Raw genomic sequence first — 11,819 nt, forward strand, 5'->3', positions numbered from 1 at the left:
TGAATTACAGCATATTATCATTGTTTTTTTTTTTTTTTGGTCCGGTCATGGGGCCTGAACTCTGGGCCTGGGCACTGTCCCTCAGCTCTTCAGCTCAAGGCTAGTGCTCTACCACTTGAGCCACAGCGCCACTTCTGGCTTTTTTCTTTTGCTTATGTGGTGCTGAGGAATCGAACCCAGGGCCTCATGCATGCAAGGCAAGCGCTCTACCACTGAGCCACCTTCCCAGCCCCTATCATTGCTTTTTAATTTAAAGTCAATTATCTTTTTAAAATATTTTTTAAAAGAGGGAGAAAGCTTTTCTGAGTATATATTAGTAGTATGAAATAATGGGTTCATTGCTACATTTTTATCCATGCATGTAGAAACCAAAGCTTTTAGACTTATTCATATAATTACCATCTCTTGCAGTTTTCTTTCCTTTGGGTAAGGTCATGGTTTGTTGTTATGGTTACCCTAAACAAAGATGAAGAGGCTTCAATTCCCAGTCTCTCTACAAGACTGGTAGACTGTCTTTTCAACATGGTCACTGGCTTCCTCCATGATGAGCCATCCAAGAGAGAACAAGTGCCTTCTGTAACTTGGTCCTGGGAGCCTATTAACCACCACTACCACTGCATTTTGTTTGTTAAAGTCATTAGTACAGCCCTTTCTCATAGGGATGGTTCTTTGATTTCAATTCTTGAAGAGAACATCAATTTAAGGGTAAAATCTGATACTATCATGGATATTTAGATTTGCTTTGCTATTAAAAATGATGCTAAGGTGAATGTTTTAATACATATTTCATTCATTTGCATGAGCTAGAGCAGAGGAAGAGCTTGACTAGACAATCCAGGCAAAGGACATCTCCCACAGAGCCTCTGCAGCCCTCACGATGGCCTTGAGCAGTCCGGTGTGCAGGTCCTGAGATGTCACATGACCGAGCTGTGGCCTCTGCCCCTGGAAGGCTTGCACATGAAGAACAGGCTGAGTGGACCTTGGAGGTGTGCACTGGAACAGGCACTTAGTCAGAGGGGCTAAAGGACATGTGGAGAGCGCATACAGGCTGCATGGAGCCTCTGAGAAGGTCTGGGGACTGAGAAGGTCCACAGGCTAGCCAATGAGCTTAAAAGTCATGCAGCTTTCTGACTGGCATGTTGTCATTGAACTCTTATTTCTGTGTATTCTGCAAAATATACTCAGGAATAACTGGCAGTTCCAAGGATCCCTGGATTTGTTATTGTAGAATGCATGGCTGAGACGCTCACCAGATGTCACAGGTTCAGGGCAGATGTTACAGTGAAATCCCGGGCTATAACCGGCAGCAATTGTAACAACTGACGCCCACTAGTGGATTACAGACGCCATTGCAAACGCAGGGAAGACGACTCGGGGATGTTACCAAGTAATTTTGGATTTTCGTCCCATTTAGTCATTTTGCTTACAGAAAACCCAGTCTTTTTGTCTTCTTTGTGCTTTTGAGATGTCTAATAGTTCACAACTACTTCCAGATGGAGCAGCATGCCAGGCCTAAGGTAGGGCATGTAGTGTCCCCTGGACACCCACTGTGGACCTGCCATGGCTTTAGGAAAATTATCTCCCTATTTCTGTCCCACCCTGAAGTCCACCCTGGGCTCCAGGTAGTCAGGTTCCTGGTTCCTGAGCCGGGCTGGATGGCCTTCGGTGGGGCTCCCACAAGGAGACCAGGGTGGGAGGTCAGAGTTTACTGTCCTAGACATCAAGCAAAGATGGCTCTGGAAAAGTTTCTCTGGTCAGCCTCCCATGGCATGAGATCCTCAGAGAGATGACTCCTAGGAGGTTTGGGCACTTTGTCTCTGTCAGCACCTTCAAGTGAGGATATTTCTGTAGACTTAGCAAAGGACTCAGTTCAGATCCAGAGGACTATAGTCCTGTGTCAAGCTGCTGGCTACTCACATGTGTTTCAAATATCCATCTGGTGTTTCTTGAAGCAAGTGATCAGAATCCTGAGAATTCCTCTGTTCAGCTAAAGTAAGAAATTATCTGAAGCTCCTTTTTTTTTTCAGTTGTGAGGCTTGAACTCTGGGCCTGCACGCTGTCCCTCAGCTCTTCAGCTCAAGGAGAGTGCTCTACCACTTGAGCCACAGCGCCTCTTCCAGATTTCTGGTAGTTTATTGGAGATAAGAGTCAAATGGACTTCCCTTTTGGGCTGGCTTTGAATGGTGATCCTCAGATCTCCTGAGTAGCTAAGATTATAGGTGTGAGCCACCGGTGCCCAGCTTGTTTCTTTTTCTTTTTGGTCCTGGTACTGGGGCTTAAAACTCAGGCCCTCCCATTCCTGCTTCACTCTTTCACTTAAGGCTGGCACTCTATGTTTGAGCCATTCCTCCACTTCAGCATTTTGCTGGTTAGCTGGAGAGAAGCGTTTCCCAGATTTTTCTGTCTGGGCTGGGTCTGAACCGTGATCCTCAAATCTCAGCCTCCTACATAGTTAAGATTATAGGCACAAGCCACCAGCACCTAGCCCTGGCATCTTCTTGTAGAGAAGTGAATATCTGTGATTAACAGGATGAGTGAGAAGTCTGCTCAGACAGACAGACAGACAGACAGACAGACAGACACACACACACACACACACACACACTTGTAACTGAAGGGAAAGGTGTGTTTTATAAAAGGTATGAAAATACATCATTGGCTATTGTGTATGACTATACTTCGATTTGATTTGGTAGTGAGTAAAGAGTTCTCTTTCTACTAATGGTGAGCTGCCATTCAATGCTTGCTGAATGCAGCTAGGAGAGGCCATGAGTGGTTTTGTGCACAGCCCAGGCCTCTTAACTGATTCCCATAGCAGATCTGCTTGGCCCCTCTCTTCCTGACCTCTTCAGCAGATGACTATCACCTGTGCTTCCCAGATAGCTGCTTCCTACCCTTCATCCTTCCCCACAGAGGTATAAAAAGCAGGGGTTAAAAAAATGAAGGAGGAGGGACTCAGCTCCAGTGGACAAGTGAAAGAAAGCCAGGAAGGAATAAGGAGTGAAGGGTTCTAGTAATGTAACTACTTTGGGAACAGTGACAACAGGACATTGGACTTCTGAAATGACATCCCGTTTTCAGCCAACCCCCGTGTTGGTGCCCTTCTGAGCCCTGTAACCTGGTAGTCACTCTAAGCTCATCCTCCCTCCTTGCCTGGCTCCTAGGTGCCCTGGGGCCTGAGAACATGCTAGTCCCCAGGCCCAGGAGGAAACTCTAGGCCCATAAGACACAGCTCATATCCACCCTCCCAAGGGAAGAGCCAGGGATTGGGTTCTGTGCCCCAGGAGTATTTATTAGCCTGTGTTGTGATTCTGTTTCCTTATCTGTCTCCTCTGCTGGAGTGGTAGTTTCTTACTCACTTTCTCCAGGACAGTACTTTGGGAACAGGTGTTGAATGCTGGGACCCTCCCTCCTCCCCCCCCCCCACACCACACACACACAAAGGGGAGGGGGAGAGAGAGAGTATTATGGTCAAAATTGAACAATGTGAGTTGTCAGAAAATAAAGAAACCAGAGATTACAGATAATAGATTTAGGAAGAACTTTACTGGACAAACAATCTACAAACTTGAAACACAATGATCAAGAAACATCATTCGTTGTTAGGAGAAGAAGTAGGAGAGGGTGAGGGAACAACGCAGCTTCCCTTGGTGAGAATTTCCACCCAGGAAAATGCTTTCCGCTGTCCACTGGATAGCAGTTCTGAGAATCCCCATTTAATCTCTGCTCTTTTGTATGAACAAAGTGAGAGATGTTTGTTTTCTTAATTTCTCAGTGATTTGCTTGAGCTTCGCAGGTTTGAATGGCTCACTTTGGTCTAGAAAAAAAATCAGAACCGAAGACTCAGCCAGAGCCCACATTCAGGCAAAACTTAAAAATCAAATCGCCCCTAATTACTAAAAACAAATGGAATCTAAAACTAACTATAAAAGTAAGTGGTTCCAAAGCAAAGTGTGCTGGTTAGCAAGGCAGAATTTCTCAGCTTCTCGCCTACCCCTCTATGCTCAGGCTGGAGGAGAGGACAGGAGGCCCTTGACCTTTGTGGGTTCTGACAGCACCACTGTGGGTTCCAGCAGCATTGGGCTCTAGGTTGCACATTTCCAGCACTTCTAGTACTGTCTCCTTAAAGCCATCAGAACCTCTGGCACCTGCTGGCACCTGAGACATGGGCAGAGTCTTTTCCTCAGAGGACCAAACCTCAGTCCTGGGCACCTCTAACCTCTGCCCTTTCTTCCTTTAGCTCCTGGAGTAGTAGCTGCTTCTTGAATGCTAAAAAAAAATCTTCATGATATTCCAGTGTTATTCCTTCTTTTCTTAAAAAACAATCTCCAATATCTGGATAACAGTTCTTTATATTAATTTTTCTCTGTTAAAAATAGCTAATCCAGTGTTGTTCTCTTGTTAAGGGATATGCCCGTAATTAGCATTCTAAATAACTGAAAATAAATCTGACTGAAATAAAAAAGAAGAGGGAAATGAATCAAATGGCCAAGATGTAACAAAAAGAGAAATGATGGAGAATAAGTAACTGAAAACAGCTCAAAAATGAAATGACTCAAAAAATCTGAAAATTAAAAAGTTTAAAATATATGTTTGAAAATAAAATAAAGCTGAAAATTAAAAAAGACTAAAATAACTCAAAACCCAAATAACTAAAAAAAAGAAGATAAAAACAACAACTCAGAATCTAAAATAACAGAAACAAAGAAACCCGGTGAAACCCTCTACTAAATAACTCAGAAACAAAGCTTAAACCAAATAAAAATATTTCACTTTATATTTCCAGTAACTCAAAGCTTTCAATGAGTTTCAAATAGTCAAATAACTATGAAGTTACACAAAACAAAACTTCTATAACCAGAAAACAGCTCAGATAATTGTAAAGATAATGGAAATAATTATATTGACTTGCAAAAACTGATCTCTTAAAATGGCTACAAATAAATAACTGGACCAAGTAACTCAAAAGCTAAATAACTTTAGAAATAATACAAGTATAAACAGATAATTAGAGGCATAGAAATAAAAAAAACTAGAAAGATAGTGGGACACCAGTGACTCACGCCTGTAATTAATTCTAGCTACTTAGGAGGCTGAGGTCTGAAGACTAGGTTCAAAACCAGCCAGGGCAGAAAAAATCTGTAAGACTCTAATCTCCAATTAATCAATAAAAAAATAACCCAATAAACAGAAGTGGAGATGTGGATCAAGTGGTAGAACACCAACTGTGAACAAGAGAGCCGACTAAGATCATGAAGCCCAACTAAACTCATGTCCCAGTACTGGGAAAAAATAAATTAAAAAATTAAAAAAAATGGACTAATAAGACAAAACACAAAGTGAGTAATGTAAACTCATAACTGACTAACTTGAATGGCAAATACCTCAGAAATGAACTTGGAATCAGCCCTGTGGGAAACTCAAGCACCATGGGAGGAACACAGAACTCATGGCACTCCCCCTCTAGGGATGCTAGGGGTGGGGATAGGCCCACTGTTTCCTCCCCTACTAAGTAGGGGTGTCAATGGATTCCCACCCAGCCTTCCCCCTCTATGACCCTGGAGAACTTTGGCAATGTCTGAAGGCATTTTTGATTGTCACCATTTACAAACAGCTGGGTAAGGGGTGGCATGTTCCTGGCATCTGGTGTTGAGAGGTCAGGGCCGCTGCTACACGTCCTGCACGGCACAGAACCAGGCCCCCAGTGACTTGCTAGAAGCAGTGAAGCGGTGGTGGAGCTCTGGGCATGGACTCTGGGCTCTGGGTTCTGTGCCCGGGGAGGGTGAGAATCAGCTTCTCCACTAGACGGAAGGGCCTGGTGAGTATGAGGCTCTGGGTGCCCCTTCCAGGGCGTAGATTGGCTGCTCTTGCTCCCCAAAGTTCAGAGGGTATGGGCAGCTGGGCTGGGGGCCTTGGGTGTCTGGAAGGAGTCAGTTCTCTTCGGAGGAGGGCCTGGTATGTTCCATCCTCGCCCCCATGTCCTGGGCAGGAGCCAGCAGGCCAGGGGATACCCTTGTGCTCTCCTGGGTGCCGCTGGTAGCCCTAGAATTGGGAGGAACAGAGTCAGCCAAGCACAAGGAGAGCAGCCGGACTTTTATTTCTCTTCCACTCACCTTTCCTCCTCCTTGTCTTTGTCCTTTTCTTTCTCCATGCTTTCTCCCATCTCCAGAAGAACAGATTTAGACTCACAAGTCTCATAACTGTCATCCAGCTGGAAAAGCCCCGAGAGCTGAAAGGTGGGGAGAGAGGGGTGCCCCCTGAGCTAGCAGTGGGAGAAAGCCCCTGCCCAGATAAGGCCACTGGGGGCTCTCAGGCCCTAGCTCATGGGGGGGGGTCCACTGGGGTTCCCAGCAGGAGGCCTCCAGTTGTGAGAGTTGCCATGGAGACAAAGATGTGTGGGCCTGCGGGGCTGAGAAGGGGGAGGGCCCAATCAAGGTCCAATGACCTTAGCTTCTCCATAGGCCACATCCTTATGGGGGAGGGATGAGGAAAAGGAGGGGAGTGGGAGGGAGTGGAGAGGGACAGGAGGAGGGATGTTGGGGGGGTGGGGTGGGGGGATAAATTACACTCAGAGCGCTGTTCTCCTTTTCCATGTCTTCTGTTCTTTCATGGCTTTCACCGGTTTCCATGGAGATGAACTCGCTGCTGGAGCAGCCTTGGGAAGGAAAGGAGAGTTTGGGCCTCTGGGAGGAAGTGGGATGATCCATCTGCTCATGGCAGAATGCAGCAGGTAGCTCCCAGCCTCAAAGACCTTGCCTTCTCTCATCTAACTACATGCTGTCTGTATTAGGCCATGGCACTCTCTTTCAGCAAGGGCTTCACTTTTCTGTCTCCTTTGTTTTCCCAGAGCATAAGGGGACCCAGCATTGGATAACTATCCGAAGGGGAATCTCAAGGGGTTTTGTATGGCCTGGGTAGGCAGAGCTTGGAGACAGCCTAGAGAGACCGTAAGCTGTAAGTTCCAACTGCTCTACAGGGTAAATAGCACCTTGGCAAGAATGGTGACCTAGAAGGTCAGAGAACTGTGGACTTGGCCACCCACTTTCCTGAGACCTTAACTTTGGAGGCAAGCTGGAGAGATAGAGAGCTGTGAGCTTCTTCATCCTCTGAGTGACCCAAGAGGGTTGTGTCTCCAGGCCCCTAGCCTGTGTTCCCAGATAACTCTGGACTGTCTAGTACCACACAGCACCTACTGGAAGCTGGGGATGGCGGTGTGGCTCTGAAGCCTTCACCAGCCTTGGAACTCCCATGGCTGTGCCATGAGAGGGCAGGGCTGTGGGCAACACAGGAGCTAAGGGGTCTGACAAGTTCTCACCACTCAGCAGGGGAACCGGCACCTGGCAAAGGGATGACCCCACCCACCTGCTCCCCTGTCTCCTGGGGGACAGAACCATTTCAGAACTCTTCTAGACCACTGCTACCTACAGGCAAGGATCTGCCTAAGCCTGGAGAGGAAAGTCCTTTGCCATCAGGATCCAGGTTCCACCTCAATGTGGGTGGGTTGTTGTCACTCCCTGTGACTAGGGAGAGAAAGACATAGGACCCATGTAGGAAAGGTAGGAAGTCAGGGCCACCTCAGCTCGTAGAGCTTCAGGTGAGGGTAGAGACAACCAAAATACCCATAGGGACTCCATATTTGTAGAATTAGCTTTTCCATACTCTTTAGAGTGAGATCCAAATGTATACACAATGCCAAATGTATGCACACTCAGCCATATACACAAAACTGAAAGCTTCCTGGACAATGTTTATTCTTAGAGTGTGTGATATCTTCATCTCTTCTGTCCCACCCCACCCCATCCTGCCCTGCTCCATCGGTCCAATCACGTTCTGTCCTTCAGCAGACAGGCAGGACAGGTGCAGTGGGAGGTGATGGGATGGAGAGACAGGGTCACAAGGCCTTTCCAGAGCAAGTCTTCAATTGTAGCTGCTCTGGCTTGGGCCCTGGCGTCTCCTCCTCCCTCAGTGGGCCTTGGGATTTCGGCAGCAGAAAGAACACACCTATTCACCAGGCTCCCCCATGGCTCCTGGAAGAAGGCCAGGATTCTTAGAACCTTGGAGAAGATTCCACATCATGCCTGGGTAACAGGATGAAGATGCAGCTAGCTCATGGACATCAGCCAGGAGCAGTTTTGATCACAGGCTGTGAGTACATTGGGTACTTGTTCACATCCTGAGTGAGTCAGGACCTGGCTTGGCCTGGCCCCTGTACAATGTCCCCTCCCTCACCCAGGCCCTTCCAGCCCTGGCTCCCTGGGCTGCTTTTGGCTCTACCTGAAATCCTCTGCATATGGTATCATCTTCTGGGTTCCCTTGATGGGCTTTGAAATCCTGAGTCTTAGGTGCTAAGAGCTAAGCACCAAAGGATCCACAATCTCAGACTCAGGGATTGGCCAGTGCAGGTAGGTAAGCATGAGGCCAGTGGCCAGTGCTGGGAGAAGGGGACTTCAGAGTCAGCAGATTTGAGAGTCTCACATTGCCATTCACTAGCTATGTATTCTTGGGGAAGTTATTTTGAGCACTAGTTTCCTTATCTCTAAACTGTTCAAAAACAAATGTATTCAATATGTGAGATATGATTGTAGCCCCTCTGTATATCACCTTTACAAAAAATTTAATTGAAACAATAAAAAGGAGGACAATGTTTACTACTTCAGAGAGGTGGTGCAAGAATTAGCTAAATGTTGGTAAAATTCCTGTTCACCATAGGAGTTCTGTGATAATTGTCAAGAGCAATGCTAATAACACTCAAGAGGAGATTCTTGGGGAGCAGCTCTGGGTATTTCATAGCAGTATGATTATTTAATTGGGGAGATTTATTATACATTGTCTCATCCTCATAAACACCCAGGACAGGAACCAGATTAAATAGGTGATCAGTGGCTTCATTAAGGAACACAGAAGCTGAGGGCTCATGCCTAATGCTAGCTACTCAGGAGGCTGAGATTCAGAGCATTATGATTTAAAGCCAGCCTAAGCAGAAAAGTCCTAGAGACCTTCGTTTCCAAAAATAACCCTCAAAAAGCAGAGCTGAGTACCAAACAAGCTGAGGAAGCCTGCAGCCCTGAGTTCAAACCCTGATCCTACAAAAAGAAAAAAAGAAACAATGTATGCGCACACGCGTGTGCATGCATGTGCGCACATGCGCGTGCACACACACCCCTCTGAAAACCAAAGTACACACACAGGGCCCATGACAAATGCTTAATTTGATTAATTACAACCAAATGTTAAGTGACTGATGCTTCCTCCCCGCGTGCCATCTCCCCTCCCCCCTCAAATGCATGGAATGGCTGATCCCAGCCAAGGTGAGCAGGGCATTGGACTGCATCTCTGGGGGCACTTCAGGGGCCATCTATCAGGACAAGTTCAGAGTGTTTGTGGGAAAGACAAGAATGAAAAGGAAAGCCAGCCATGGACTTCTTGCTGGTAAGGACTGAGAAGTGTTCTCTTTTTTTCCAGTGGATGATTGTAGAGCATATTACATACACCCTGTATGGTTTAGGGAACCTAGTCTTAGCATTTCAAGGTTAGAATTCTGTATTCATTTTGCCTATGTACATTGAATGAAATTCATCCATAAGTAGACCTTTGCATGAGTTTCTATTATCCTCAGCAGAGAAGACATTTTTGGTAGATATTTGGTAGACTTAGAAGACAAAAACCATAGCTTTTCTCTTGCTGTCCACTGGATGGCACTGTGGATCCTGCTGCTCAGATGCAGCTCTCATCTGTAATAGATACTAAGTACAATTCAAATTAGATTTTTCTCTATTCTCTTACAAGTTGGCACAACTTTACCAATTCCATCACATGAACTAAAGTTTTGTCATTCTCTCCTGGGAGCTGGAGGTGGTAATCTGTCTTAATGTAATGCCTTTATTCCCTAGAATAGAAATTGAGGTGCCTTCCTTTCTTTGAAGGAACAGTGCTAAAAGATACCTGGGCACTAGCCCATGAGCATCTGGTTATTTGTTCTCACAAGACTATGTGTGGTTACCTCCATTTTATAAAACAAATGATAAAGTCACCTTAAGCACAAAGAGTAAAGCACTGTCCAAAGGGCTGGAACTGGCCTTGATCCTGGATCTAACTGACCTCAGTCTTTAGTACTGCTGTGGTGCTAAACAAGCTCCCTGTCTTCCCGGGTTTGAAGGGCCTAGCCATCTTCTGCCTGATAATCCCTGCCTCTCCCCAGAGCTCCTGGTGAGAGAGCACCAGAATGTTCCCAGAGCTTCCAGTCTGGATTAGGGTCTTTTGTTTGGTGTTTCCAAGTGTAAGCTTGGGTCTGGAGGCTAGCCAATGGCTGATGTGTCTATTTGAAGAGCTGTCTTTGGGTAAGGGAAATAAGCCTTCCTTTCTTAAGCATTCATTTAACTTCACATATTCTTAGGGCATACTTTTTCCCTGGAGAATTTTCTGTTGTTAGGGTCCTCGCCAGCTTCCCACATAGTTGAGCTGGTTCTGAGATTTTTCAGAGGTGCTGTAGGTTGGGAGGTCACCAAAACCTCGTAATGGGGAAATCACCTCCTCTCCCAGCAGTCAACTGCCTTTTGGAACAGTTCCATGGTGAGTGGCAGGGTGAAAGACAAGCCAAGTTGGCCAAGTTTTAGTCACTTTACTAGATTTCATGGGGATTTTCAAGAAAAAATAAAAATAAAGCTCCTACACTGTAATATGGTTCCATTTTTTCCTTCCTTCCTTCCTTCCTTCCTTCCTCCCTTCCTTCCTTCCTTCCTTCCTTCCTTCCTTCTTCCCTCCCTCCCTCCCTTCTTTCCTTTTCTATAATTATGCATTGTATAGACAAAAATATCTGATAGGAAATAGTTATAATGATTATGTTCGCATTTTTATTTGTACTTCGTTGTAAGTCCTAAAACTTTGACTATTGTTATTATTGGTAGTAATATAGTTTGAATTAGATTTCTAGGCAGGTACTGTACAGTTTGAGCATACCTCTAGCTTTTTGTGCTTTAATCATTTTTCAGATAGGGCTGACCACCTACCTATACCTCCCTCCTACGTACACCTCCCTCATAGCTGGGATGACAGATGTGCACCACTGTGCCCAGCTTGTATGGTTTTTGCCTGGGCTAGCCTCCAACGTGATCTTTCTGATCTCTGCCTTCTGAGTAGCTGGGATTACAGGTGTGAGGCACTGCACCCAGACTGCCTATTACTTTTTATAAGCAGGAAAAAAACCTTAAAATGGTTCAAACCAATGGATCACATGTATGGAACAAGAATGCATGACAGAACTTATTTTCCTCATTCAAATACATGAGTTCATGAAATAAATTTGAGTAATAACTTTGGTAAAAGTAAATTATTTAGACCTAAAAAATAAACACCATAAAAGTTATCAAAGAAGATGGGTGCTGGTGTCTCCTATAAGCCTAACCACTTAGGAGAGATCTGGGGATAATGGTTCAAAGCCATCCCAGATAGGAAAGTCTCTTATCTCCAATCAACCAGAAAACCAGAAGTAGAGCTGTGGCTCAAAGTGGTATAATGTTAGCCTTGAGCAAAAGAGCTCAGGGACGGTGCCCAGCTTGAATTCAAGCCCCACGACCAATAACAACAATAACAAGTTAGCAAAGAAACAGACTTGTGTGCTATACTAGATAGTCTATTGGCTACCGGGAAGACCCAAAGAGAGGGCTCTCTAGACTCTGCAGGGGTTCTCTCTGTTATCTCTGAGGTAGAACTTGATTCTAATTTTATATATCTTTCTTATGGCTAGTGCTGTGCAAATCAGGAACAAAAGTAAACTCAGAATTCAACACATGTAGTGCCCTCACCACGCCATTATTAGTTTT

The sequence above is a fragment of the Dipodomys ordii genome, unplaced genomic scaffold (assembly GCF_000151885.1).
Source record: "Dipodomys ordii isolate 6190 unplaced genomic scaffold, Dord_2.0 Scaffold162, whole genome shotgun sequence".
NCBI classification, from domain to species: domain Eukaryota; kingdom Metazoa; phylum Chordata; class Mammalia; order Rodentia; family Heteromyidae; genus Dipodomys; species Dipodomys ordii.